This window comes from Rhipicephalus microplus, unplaced genomic scaffold, assembly GCF_043290135.1.
Source record: "Rhipicephalus microplus isolate Deutch F79 unplaced genomic scaffold, USDA_Rmic scaffold_300, whole genome shotgun sequence".
Taxonomy (NCBI): Eukaryota; Metazoa; Arthropoda; class Arachnida; order Ixodida; family Ixodidae; genus Rhipicephalus; species Rhipicephalus microplus.
The window spans coordinates 15,003-27,500 of record NW_027464869.1 but is presented as its reverse complement, the minus strand read 5'-3'; the positions used below and the strand labels follow the sequence as shown (position 1 = coordinate 27,500).

The window sequence follows — 12,498 nt, the reverse complement described above, 5'->3', positions numbered from 1 at the left end:
ACCGTCTCGCCCTTGAGTGGCCGCTGTTGGCGCTCGCTGTGAGGTGTTCAGCGTGCTGTCCGTGTTGCCGACGCGGTCAAAACGAGTCGACGGCTCACGTTCCCTTGTGCGCCGAAGGCTCTCTTGATATGTGATCCGACCCTCAGACAGACGAAGCCAAGGGAAGACCCAAGGCCGCAATGTGCGTTCAAAGAATCAGTGCTCAGTGTGTCCTGCAATTCACACCAAGTCTCGCAGCTGGCTGCGTTCTTCATCGACCCGAGAACCGAGTGATCCACCGCTTAGAGTCGTGAAAAAGTGTTTGTTCAATTCCGTACAGTCAAAACCAAACGTTTCTGGCACTCGGCCAAACAGTGGCCAAGAAGGGCGCTTTTCAGCGCACGCTTGGACTCCAAAACTCTGCCGCGCCTTTTTCGGCTGCCGCAAATCGAGCAAACGGTGTGTTTCGGACGGCGTTTCGCTTTCGCTACTTGCGAGTGCTTTCGTGGTCCACCCCTCTATAAATACTCGGGAGGCGTCGAAGCCGGTTCTCCAAGCCGGACCCGTAGGTATCGTTGTGTGCTCGCTCTCATTGGCCCGCCTAACCAGAAAATGCCTGCGGTACACCCATTTGGATAAGAGTGCACGCAGATGCGGGCCTCGACGGCTACACATTTCCTCGGGCGGCCGCCTCCCGGCCTCCGTGGAGCGCGGGATGCACGGTCCCATCGACAAGCCTCTCCCGTTTTTACCGTGGCGTCGCGGTTCACCACGGCAGGCGGGTCGGTCTCCTCCGCATAAAAAGGGGGACCCCCGCTTTTTGTTCCACGAAATCGCACAAGCTTTTTTCGCATCCACGGTTTGCCACCGCACACCAAAATGCCGATCCGGCTGCCTACTTTAGCCAACAGGTGGAGCCAGGCGCGCCGTACTTGCGCGGCACTTCCCACGTCCACCGAAGTCGGTGCCAAGGACCACTTTCGGCGCCGGAGCCGCGTACGAGCCTACTCGAGGCGGAAGAACGAAGCCAGCAAGGGCCTGGCCGCAAGTGCGTTCAATTGTCGGGACGTCCAAGTCCCTCGTTCTTCCGTGCTTCCTCTTTCGGCAAGTCGTTGCGGCACCTTCCCAAAGCGCGCAGACCCGCTAATCGCGACGAGCGCGACGTGGCCGTGCCGCCTTTCCCTCGGCAGCAAGCAAAACGCCTGGCAACGTCGACGCTCCCCTAACCGCGATCTCGCACCGTGTTTCGTGTGGCGAATTCAAAAGCCGGCCGGCGCTGCTGCAACCATTACGGTCGGTACGCATACGCCGCGGAGGGCGGGACGGTCATCGGAGCGTGCGGTTCCTCCATCGAGTACTGCGCACCTCGGCCGTCGCATCGCCGTGCCATGACCGGCCGCGCGTCAACGCGAACCGGTGCCAGCGAGATCCCTCGCCTGCAAGAACCGACCGGCAGCCTCCGTCACCCGAGGACGCGGAGGCGCTTGCCGCGGACGGCGGGACGGTATGCACTGGTGCACAGCGGACCCGTCACATCGCCAGTTCCTTGACCGACCGCCGACGCTTGTGCCGTTCCTCTCGTACTTGGCAGTCGCCGCGCGATTGTCGGGTCTCGTTCTTGCACGCTCGAACGGTCGGGAGGGCACTCGGCTGGCGTTTCGGGAACGCGCAGCCTCGCCTTCTACCGACGTAACCACGACTCGCCGTTCGCGCTCCGCCGCTCCTGTTTACAGTACTAGGCGGTCCCGCAGCGGTCGGGTCGCGCATTTCGAGCGCTTCGAGCCACGGTGCAGTGGCGGGTCGAAAGCCGACCTATGAGTGCGTTGCGCCGTTTGTACCCGCGTCCGCCACCTGGCCGACCGTCCAAGGTCGCGGTGTTGGCGTCCGCTGGGCGCAACAATTTGTCACGGGGTGCCGCTCCACATTCAGGCAGCCCCGTGGGGAAAAGCCGACCCCGCGTCCAAACGGGGTCAGCGGCAGAAAGTGTCGGGCGCAGACGCAGCTGAGGCGCTCACCCTTCACAATCCGTTAATGATCCTTCCGCAGGTTCACCTACGGAAACCTTGTTACGACTTTTACTTCCTCTAAATGATCAAGTTTGGTCATCTTTCCAACAGACCGGCGCAACCGAAAGGCCGCGCCGGACATCGGTCCGAAGACCTCACTAAATCATTCAATCGGTAGTAGCGACGGGCGGTGTGTACAAAGGGCAGGGACGTAATCAACGCGAGCTTATGACTCGCGCTTACTGGGAATTCCTCGTTCAAGGGGAACAATTGCAAGCCCCTATCCCAATCACGAAAGAAGTTCCACGGGTTACCCAGTCTTTTCAGACAGGGATAAAGACACGCTGCTTCCTTCAGTGTAGCGCGCGTGCGGCCCCGGACATCTAAGGGCATCACAGACCTGTTATTGCTCTGTTTCGTGCGGCTAGGAGCCGCTTGTCCCTCTAAGAAGGTTGTAAGGTGCTGGGAACCCCGCACCTATTTAATAGGCTAGAGTCTCGTTCGTTATCGGAATTAACCAGACAAATCGCTCCACCAACTAAGAACGGCCATGCACCACCATCCACCGAATCAAGAAAGAGCTCTCAATCTGTCAATCCTCCCAGTGTCCGGGCCGGGTAAGTTTTCCCGTGTTGAGTCAAATTAAGCCGCAGGCTCCACTCCTGGTGGTGCCCTTCCGTCAATTCCTTTAAGTTTCAGCTTTGCAACCATACTTCCCCCGGAACCCAAATACTTTGGTTTCCCGGAAGCTGCCCGCCGAGTCATTTGAGTAACTCAGGCGGATCGCTGGTTGGCATCGTTTATGGTCAGAACTAGGGCGGTATCTGATCGCCTTCGAACCTCTGGCTTTCGTTCTTGATCAATGAAAACATTCTTGGCAAATGCTTTCGCAGTAGTTCGTCTTGCGACGGTCCAAGAATTTCACCTCTAGCGCCGCAATACGAATGCCCCCGTCCGTCCCTCTTAATCATTACCTCGTATTCCAAAAACCAACAGAACAGAAACGAGGTCTTGTTCTATTATTCCATGCAAGTTTATTCAGGCGACTCGCCTGCGTTGAGCACTCTAATTTTTTCAAAGTAAAAGCACCGGCCATCTCGAGGCACACAATGAAGTGCACCAAGAAAGAACCGGCATGATGTTCAGTCCGAGCCGTCGCATCGGGTAGATGCACTACTCGTCTGGAACTGAGATCCAACTACGAGCTTTTTAACCGCAGCAGCTTTAGTATACGCTATTGGAGCTGGAATTACCGCGGCTGCTGGCAACCAGACTTGCCCTCCAATTGATCCTCGTTAAAGGATTTAGAGTGTACTCATTTCAATTACGGGGCCTCAAAAGAGTCCCGTATTGTTATTTTTCGTCACTACCTCCCCGTGCCGGGAGTGGGTAATTTGCGCGCCTGCTGCCTTCCTTGGATGTGGTAGCCGTTTCTCAGGCTCCCTCTCCGGAATCGAACCCTGATTCTCCGTTACCCGTAACAACCATGGTAAGCAAGTAACCTACCATCGAAAGTTGATAAGGCAGACACTTGAAAGAAACGTCGCCGGCTCGTGGCCATGCGATCAGCACAAAGTTATCCAGAGTCACCACACAATACGGGCCGAAACCCGATCGATCTTGGTCTAATAAAAGCACCCGTTACCCAAAGGGCTCCAGGCTCACTGCATGTATTAGCTCTAGAATTGCCACAGTTATCCAAGTAGGAAGAAACGATCTAAGGAACCATAACTGATTTAATGAGCCATTCGCGGTTTCGCCTTATTTCGGCATGTACTTAGACATGCATGGCTTAATCTTTGAGACAAGCATATGATTACTGGCAGGATCAACCAGGTAATCGTTCGACTGCGCGTCCGTCCTCGCCTTCGGCGGGCCGGACGCAGTCTGTGTGCGGCGGAGGCCACCTTCAGGCGCCCCAACACGCTTATTTTGCACTCCGAGATGACGGCGTTCGAGCTCGCTACGGCACAACCTTCCCGAAAGACGAGTGGGAGCCGTGCGGCAAGAAGCACGTTCATGCTCGCTCTTTTTCGTTGCATCGACTCGGTCGCGCCGTGCGGGTTGCCCAAGCCCGCTGCACTGTCGGTGGACCGGCCGGAACTAGCAACGGAGCCGAGACTGCAAAGCCGCCAGACGACGGGTCACGCCCGCGTCTTCGGCGCTTTCGCATCTGAATCGCCCGAGGACGACACGGAACACACCTCGATATCGTGGTAAAACGGCACCGTCCGACAACCAGCCCCTAACGCATCAAGCGGATGAGGCTGCAGACGACTGCCGTGGATTCCCCTGGAGCAGACCCGAGGACACGCTTGACGAGGCCGAAGCCCGCCGCATATCAGACACCCGGTCGCTTTCGCGTACGCCGCTCACGAGAACCCCCACATAATAGCAGCGATAAGTACCCAGACCTCCTTGGGCACTAATACGAGCGTACTCGAGAAAATTTCACCGCGGGTGTGCCCCGAAACGTGTGGCACGTTGAGCGTGCCACAAGTCTACGTCGCTCTCAAACCCGCCGAGGTCGTAGAATTTGCGACCCTACTCACGAAATTCCCACCGAGGATACGGCCGCAAACGTACCGCACCTTGGGTAGGCCACGAGTTTGTGCAACACTACGCTGACGGCACAGCACCGAGGTCGTGCGCGCACGCACGGGAAAATTCCGCCGCGGTTTCTGCCGAAAACGTGAGGCACCACGACTCTCCGCAAGTTCGCGTCGACTGCGAAAGACCGAAGTCGTGAACGACGTGTCCGCTACTCGCCGCCGACACGCTGGACACCAAACGTACAACGACTCGACGGCGTCGTAGAGGCCCACGACGCGGTTTTCCTTAACGACGTCTCGGCGTGGCACCGACAGGTTAGAACGGCCGACAACGTTCCCTGTCCGCCGTTCGGCTCAGTCGAAGGGCTCGGCGACTTCGGCAACGCTGCGAAGCCGCACGGTGACGCACGCCATGTCCCCATTTTTTTTTTTTCTTTCTGCGTCTGCCGGGGTGCCCCTATAATAGCAGCGATAAGCACCCAGACCGCCGTGGGTCGCTCGCCCCGGCTGACGTGGTTTTTTCGTACTCCTGCGGCGGTCGCCGTCAAGCACGTCCAAATACGCTACTTTCGTGGGCGCATTCACGCTCTTTCGCTTCGCCGGAGTGCCAGCACTCACTCTGCCAAAAACGGCGAACATCCGAGCGGCGGTTCCCACTTTTGCGTCGGCGTCGCAAACCCCGCCCCGGCAGACGAGGTTTGCCGTACTCGTGCGACGGTGGCCGGCGGGCACGTCGAAAGACGCCGATATCGTGCGCGAATTGGCGCACCTTGGCTTCACCGGAGTGCCGCCACTGACTCCTCCAAAAACGGCGAAGATCCGAGCGGCGCTTCCCACTTTCGCATCGGCGTCCCGAACTCCGCCCCGGCTGACGCGGTTTACCGTACTCGTGCGACGGTCGCCGGCGAGCACGTGGAAAGACGCCGATATCGTGCCCGAATCGGCTCCGTTCGGCTTCGCCGGAGTGCCAGCACTGGCTCGGCGAAAGACGACGAACATCCGAGCGACGGTTCTCACTATTGCGTACGCGTCGCAAACCCCGCCCCGGCAGACGCACTTTGCCGTACTCGTGCGACGGTCGCCGGCGAGCACGTAGAAAGACGCCGATATCGTGCCGGAATCGGCCCCGTTTGGCTTCGCCGGAGTGCCAGCACTCACTCGGCCACAAACGGCGAACATCCGAGCGGCGGTTCCCACTTAGCCGTCGGCGTCCCGAACTCCGCCCCGGCAGACGCGGTTGCCGAGCTCGTGCGACTAGCGACCGCGAAGCCGTCTCGCGACGCCGCTTTCGTGCGCGGCTCCCACTGCGACCTGGGTCACCCGAGGTCGACGAGCAAGAAAGAATGTCGAAAAAAAATTTTTTTTTTTTTTTGCGTCTGCCGGGGTGCCCCTATAATAGCAGCGATAAGCACCCAGACCGCCATGGGTCGCTCGCCCCGGCTGACGTGGTTTTTCGTTTTCCTGCGGTGGTCGTCGTCAAGCACGTCCAAACACGCCACTTTCGTGGGCGCATTCGCGCTCTTTCGCTTCGCCGGAGTGCCAGCACTCACTCTGCCAAAAACGGCGAACATCCTAGTGGCGGTTCCCACTTTTGCGTCGGCGTCGCCAACCCCGCCCCGGCATACGCGGTTTGCCGTACTCGTGCGGCGGTGGCCGGCGGGCACGTCGAAAGACACCGATATCGTGCGCGAGTCGATGCTTCTTGGTCTCGCAGGAGGGCCGCCACTCACTCCTGCAAAAACGGCGAAGATCCGAGCGGCGCTTCCCACTTTTTCGTCGGCATCGCAAACCTCGCCCCGGCAGACGCGCTTTGCCGTACTCGTGCGACGGTCGCCGGCGAGCACGTCGAAATACGCCGATATCGTGCCCGAATCGGCCCCGTTTCGCTTCGCCGGAGTGCCAGCACTCACTCGGCCAAAAACGGCGAACATCCGAGCAGCGGTACCCACTTAGCCGTCGGCATCCCGAACTCCGCGCCGGCTGACGCGGTTGCCGAGCTCGTGCGACTAGCGACCGCGAACGCGTCTCGCGACGCCGCTTTCGTGCGCGGCTCCCATTGCGACCTGGGTTACCCGAGCTCGACCAGCAAAAAAGAAGGTCGAAAAAAAATTTTTTTTTTCTGCGTCTGCCGGGGGTGCCCCTATAATAGCAGCGATAAGCACCCAGACCGCCGTGGGTCGCTCGCCCCGGCTGACGTGGTTTTTCGTACTCCTGCAGCGGTCGCCGTCAAGCACGTCCAAATACGCCACTTTCGTGGGCGCTTTCGCGCTCTTTCGCGTCGCCGGTGTGCCAGCACTCACTCTGCCAAAAACGGCGAACATCCTAGTGGCGGTTCCCACTTTTGCGTCGGCGTCGCCAACCCCGCCCCGGCATACGCGGTTTGCCGTACTCGTGCGGCGGTGGCCGGCGGGCACGTCGAAAGACACCGATATCGTGCGCGAGTCGATGCTTCTTGGTCTCGCAGGAGGGCCGCCACTCACTCCTGCAAAAACGGCGAAGATCCGAGCGGCGCTTCCCACTTTTTCGTCGGCATCGCAAACCTCGCCCCGGCAGACGCGCTTTGCCGTACTCGTGCGACGGTCGCCGGCGAGCACGTCGAAATACGCCGATATCGTGCCCGAATCGGCCCCGTTTCGCTTCGCCGGAGTGCCAGCACTCACTCGGCCAAAAACGGCGAACATCCGAGCAGCGGTACCCACTTAGCCGTCGGCATCCCGAACTCCGCGCCGGCTGACGCGGTTGCCGAGCTCGTGCGACTAGCGACCGCGAACGCGTCTCGCGACGCCGCTTTCGTGCGCGGCTCCCATTGCGACCTGGGTTACCCGAGCTCGACCAGCAAAAAAGAAGGTCGAAAAAAAATTTTTTTTTTCTGCGTCTGCCGGGGTGCCCCTATAATAGCAGCGATAAGCACCCAGACCGCCGTGGGTCGCTCGCCCCGGCTGACGTGGTTTTTCGTACTCCTGCAGCGGTCGCCGTCAAGCACGTCCAAATACGCCACTTTCGTGGGCGCTTTCGCGCTCTTTCGCGTCGCCGGTGTGCCAGCACTCACTCTGCCAAAAACGGCCAACATCCGAGCGGCGGTTCCCACTTTTGCGTCGGCGTCGTAAACCCCGCCCCGGCAGACGCGGTTTGCCCTACTCGTTCGACGGTCGCCGGCGAGCGCGTCGAAAGACGCCGATATCGTGCGCTAATTGGCGCTCCTTGGCTTCTCCGGAGTGCCGCCACTCACTCCTCCAAAAACGGCGAAGATCCGAGCGGCGTTCTCCACTTTCGCATCGGCGTCCCGAACTCCGCCCGGGCTGACGCGGTTTACCGTACTCGTGCGACGGTCGCCGCCGGGCACGTCGAAAGACGCCGATATCGTGCCGTAATCGGCCCCGTTTGGCTTCGCCCGAGTGCCAGCACTCACTCGGCCAAAAACGGCGAACATCCGAGCAGCGTTTCCCACTTTCGCATCGGCGTCCCGAAGCCCGCCCCGGCAGACGCGGTTTGCCCTACTCGAGCGACGGTCGCCGGCGATCACGTCGAAAGGCGCCGAATTCGTGCACGAATCGATGCTTCTTGGTCTCGCAGGAGGGCCGCCACTCACTCCTGCAAAAACGGCGAAGATCCGAGTTGCGCTTCCCACTTTTTCGTCGGCGTCCCGAACTACGCCCCGGCTGACGCGGTTTACCGTACTCGTGCGACGGTCGCCGGCGGGCACTTCAAAATACGCCGATTTCGTGGGCGCATTCACGCTGTTTCGCTTCCCCGGAGTGCCAACACTCACTCTGCCGAAAGCGGCGATCATCCGAGCGGCGGTTCCCACTTTTGCGTCGGCTTCGCAAACGGCGCCCCGGCAGACGCGCTCGTGCGACGTACTCGTGCGACGGTCGCCGGCGAGCACGTCGAAAGACGCCGATATCGTGCTCGAATCGACCCCGTTTCGCTTCGCCGGAGTGCTGCCAGTCACGGCGCAGAAAACGGCGAACAAGTGTTTTTTTTTTTTTTTTCCTAGAATTTGTGTTATAGAAGGCACATTTGATATCGGACGATAATTTTCAACTTTATCACGCGCACCGATTTTCGTGTAGAGGTTTGCAAGTTTATGGGAATTTCTCCACTTGGAATATGCGATTTAGTAGTACTACGAGAACTTCATGGATGTACTCAAGGGTACGGGGCAAGTCAGTTACGTCAACACCTGCAGATTTTTTACACTTCAAACTGAAAATTGTTGGTTGTGAGTCCTCGTGTGATATTAAAGGCCGATTCGCTAACACATAGAACAAAGAAAGAAAGGAAGAAAAAACGCCCGCGCTCGCTCAAGAAACCTGGGTTCGCAACAAGTGGCAACAACAAGCAACCGAGCGAGTGCGCCAAAACCCGTGGCGGCCGAACAAACGCGAAGTCCCAACCGCGTCAGCCGGGGCGGCACGGGACAGGAAAAATCACTTCAGCCGGGGCGGCGGGGCACCGAATAAACCTCGTCACCTCGTCGCAGGATAAAAGAGGAAACAAAAAGTCTAAACAGCGTCTGCTGGAGCGAATGCGTAATAAAACAACAACAACAACAAAAAAAAACACCCGCGCTCAAGAAGTCTGCAATCCTCACAAAAGGCGACTGTGACCGAGCAGCGTCAGCCGGGGCCGTGCGGAAACGGAAAAACCGCGACTACCGGGGCGTCGAGGCACCGAAAAATCCACTTCAGCCGCGGCGAAAAAAAAAACAAAAAGAAAGACGGAGGGGGGGGGGGGAACCACGTCTGCCGGGGCGAAGGAAAAAAAAAACGCGTCTGCCGGGGCGAGCCCGGGTGCGGCACCACCGGGAAAACTGTGGCAAACAGACATGGCGATCGAGTGAGTGGGCCGCCAGCCAGGCTCAGCCAAAAAGTGCAAAGTCCGAACTGCGTCAGCCGGGGCGGCAAAAACCGCGTCAGCCGGGGCGGCGCAAAAAACCGCGTCTGCCGGGGCGGCACGAAACCGCGTCAGCCGGGGCGGGGCGAAAACTGCGTCAGCCGGGGCGAAAAGAAAAAAAAAACGCGTCTGCCGGGGCAAGCCCGGGTGCGGCACCACCGGGAAAACTGTGGCAAACAGACATGGCGATCGAGTGAGTGGGCCGCCAGCCAGGCACAGCCGAAAAGTGCAAAGTCCGAACCGTGTCAGCCGGGGCGACGCAAAAACCGCGTCAGCCGGGGCGGCGCGAAAACCGCGTCAGCCGGGGCGGCACGAAACCGCGTCAGCCGGGGCGGCGCGAAAACTGCGTCAGCCGGGGCGGCGCGAAAACCTCGTCAGCCGGGGCGAGCGAAAAGGGGGGGGGGGGGGGGAACCACGTCTGCCGGGGCGAAAGAAAAAAAAAACGCGTCTGCCGGGGCGAGCCCGGGTGCGGCACCACCGGGAAGACTGTGGCAAACAGACATGGCGATCGAGTGAGTGGGCCGCCAGCCAGGCTCAGCCCAAAAAGTGCCAAGTCCGAACTGCGTCAGCCGGGGCGGCAAAAACCGCGTCAGCCGGGGCGGCGCGAAAACCGCGTCTGCCGGGGCGGCGCGAAAACTGCGTCAGCCGGGGCGAGCCCGGGTGCGGCACCACCGGGAAAACTGTGGCTAACAGACATGGCGATCGAGTGAGTGGGCCACCAGCCAGGCTCAGCCAAAAAGTGCCAAGTCCGAACTGCGTCAGCCGGGGCGGCAAAAACCGCGTCAGCCGGGGCGGCGCAAAAAAACCGCGTCTGCCGGGGCGGCACGAAACCGCGTCAGCCGGGGCGGCGCGAAAACTGCGTCAGCCGGGGCGAAAGAAAAAAAAAACGCGTCTGCCGGGGCGAGCCCGGGTGCGGCACCACCGGGAAAACTGTGGCAAACAGACATGGCGATCGAGTGAGTGGGCCGCCAGCCAGGCACAGCCGAAAAGTGCTAAGTCCGAACTGCGTCTGCCGGGGCGGCACGAAACCGCGTCAGCCGGGGCGGCGCGAAAACCGCGTCTGCCGGGGCGGCACGAAACCGCGTCAGCCGGGGCGGCGCGAAAACTGCGTCAGCCGGGGCCGAGCCCGGGTGCGGCACCACCGGGAAAACTGTGGCAAACAGACATGGCGATCGAGTGAGTGGGCCGCCAGCCAGGCACAGCCGAAAAGTGCTAAGTCCGAACTGCGTCTGCCGGGGCGGCACGAAACCGCGTCAGCCGGGGCGGCGCGAAAACCGCGTCTGCCGGGGCGGCACGAAACCGCGTCAGCCGGGGCGGCGCGAAAACTGCGTCAGCCGGGGCGAGCCCGGGTGCGGCACCACCGGGAAAACTGTGGCAAACAGACATGGCGATCGAGTGAGTGGGCCGCCAGCCAGGCACAGCCGAAAAGTGCTAAGTCCGAACTGCGTCAGCCGGGGCGGCAAAAACCGCGTCAGCCGGGGCGGCGCAAAAAACCGCGTCTGCCGGGGCGGCACGAAACCGCGTCAGCCGGGGCGGCGCGAAAACTGCGTCAGCCGGGGCGAAAGAAAAAAAAAAACGCGTCTGCCGGGGCGAGCCCGGGTGCGGCACCACCGGGAAAACTGTGGCAAACAGACATGGCGATCGAGTGAGTGGGCCGCCAGCCAGGCACAGCCGAAAAGTGCTAAGTCCGAACTGCGTCTGCCGGGGCGGCACGAAACCGCGTCAGCCGGGGCGGCGCGAAAACCGCGTCTGCCGGGGCGGCACGAAACCGCGTCAGCCGGGGCGGCGCGAAAACTGCGTCAGCCGGGGCGAGCCCGGGTGCGGCACCACCGGGAAAACTGTGGCAAACAGACATGGCGATCGAGTGAGTGGGCCGCCAGCCAGGCACAGCCGAAAAGTGCTAAGTCCGAACTGCGTCTGCCGGGGCGGCACGAAACCGCGTCAGCCGGGGCGGCGCGAAAACCGCGTCTGCCGGGGCGGCACGAAACCGCGTCAGCCGGGGCGGCGCGAAAACTGCGTCAGCCGGGGCGAGCCCGGGTGCGGCACCACCGGGAAAACTGTGGCAAACAGACATGGCGATCGAGTGAGTGGGCCGCCAGCCAGGCACAGCCGAAAAGTGCAAAGTCCGAACCGTGTCAGCCGGGGCGACGCAAAAACCGCGTCAGCCGGGGCGGCGCGAAAACCGCGTCAGCCGGGGCGGCACGAAACCGCGTCAGCCGGGGCGGCGCGAAAACTGCGTCAGCCGGGGCGGCGCGAAAACCTCGTCAGCCGGGGCGAGCGAAAAGGGGGGGGGGGAACCACGTCTGCCGGGGCGAAAGAAAAAAAAAACGCGTCTGCCGGGGCGAGCCCGGGTGCGGCACCACCGGGAAGACTGTGGCAAACAGACATGGCGATCGAGTGAGTGGGCCGCCAGCCAGGCTCAGCCCAAAAAGTGCCAAGTCCGAACTGCGTCAGCCGGGGCGGCAAAAACCGCGTCAGCCGGGGCGGCGCGAAAACCGCGTCTGCCGGGGCGGCGCGAAAACTGCGTCAGCCGGGGCGAGCCCGGGTGCGGCACCACCGGGAAAACTGTGGCTAACAGACATGGCGATCGAGTGAGTGGGCCACCAGCCAGGCTCAGCCAAAAAGTGCCAAGTCCGAACTGCGTCAGCCGGGGCGGCAAAAACCGCGTCAGCCGGGGCGGCGCAAAAAAACCGCGTCTGCCGGGGCGGCACGAAACCGCGTCAGCCGGGGCGGCGCGAAAACTGCGTCAGCTGGGGCGAAAGAAAAAAAAAAACGCGTCTGCCGGGGCGAGCCCGGGTGCGGCACCACCGGGAAAACTGTGGCAAACAGACATGGCGATCGAGTGAGTGGGCCGCCAGCCAGGCACAGCCGAAAAGTGCTAAGTCCGAACTGCGTCTGCCGGGGCGGCACGAAACCGCGTCAGCCGGGGCGGCGCGAAAACCGCGTCTGCCGGGGCGGCACGAAACCGCGTCAGCCGGGGCGGCGCGAAAACTGCGTCAGCCGGGGCGAGCCCGGGTGCGGCACCACCGGGAAAACTGTGGCAAACAGACATGGCGATCGAGTGA

The 12,498-nt window shown here is 61.3% G+C and overlaps 2 non-coding genes across 2 annotated transcripts; both read right to left on the bottom strand.

Annotated features, from left to right (window-relative positions):
* Window positions 1-136: 136 nt before the first annotated feature.
* Window positions 137-289, bottom strand: LOC142793458 (5.8S ribosomal RNA). The gene has a single exon (XR_012891552.1). It is a non-coding gene; the product is annotated as a 5.8S ribosomal RNA (ribosomal RNA).
* Window positions 290-2,008: 1,719 nt separating this feature from the next.
* LOC142793463 (small subunit ribosomal RNA) lies at window positions 2,009-3,824 on the bottom strand. The gene has a single exon (XR_012891557.1). It is a non-coding gene; the product is annotated as a small subunit ribosomal RNA (ribosomal RNA).
* Window positions 3,825-12,498: the final 8,674 nt, after the last annotated feature.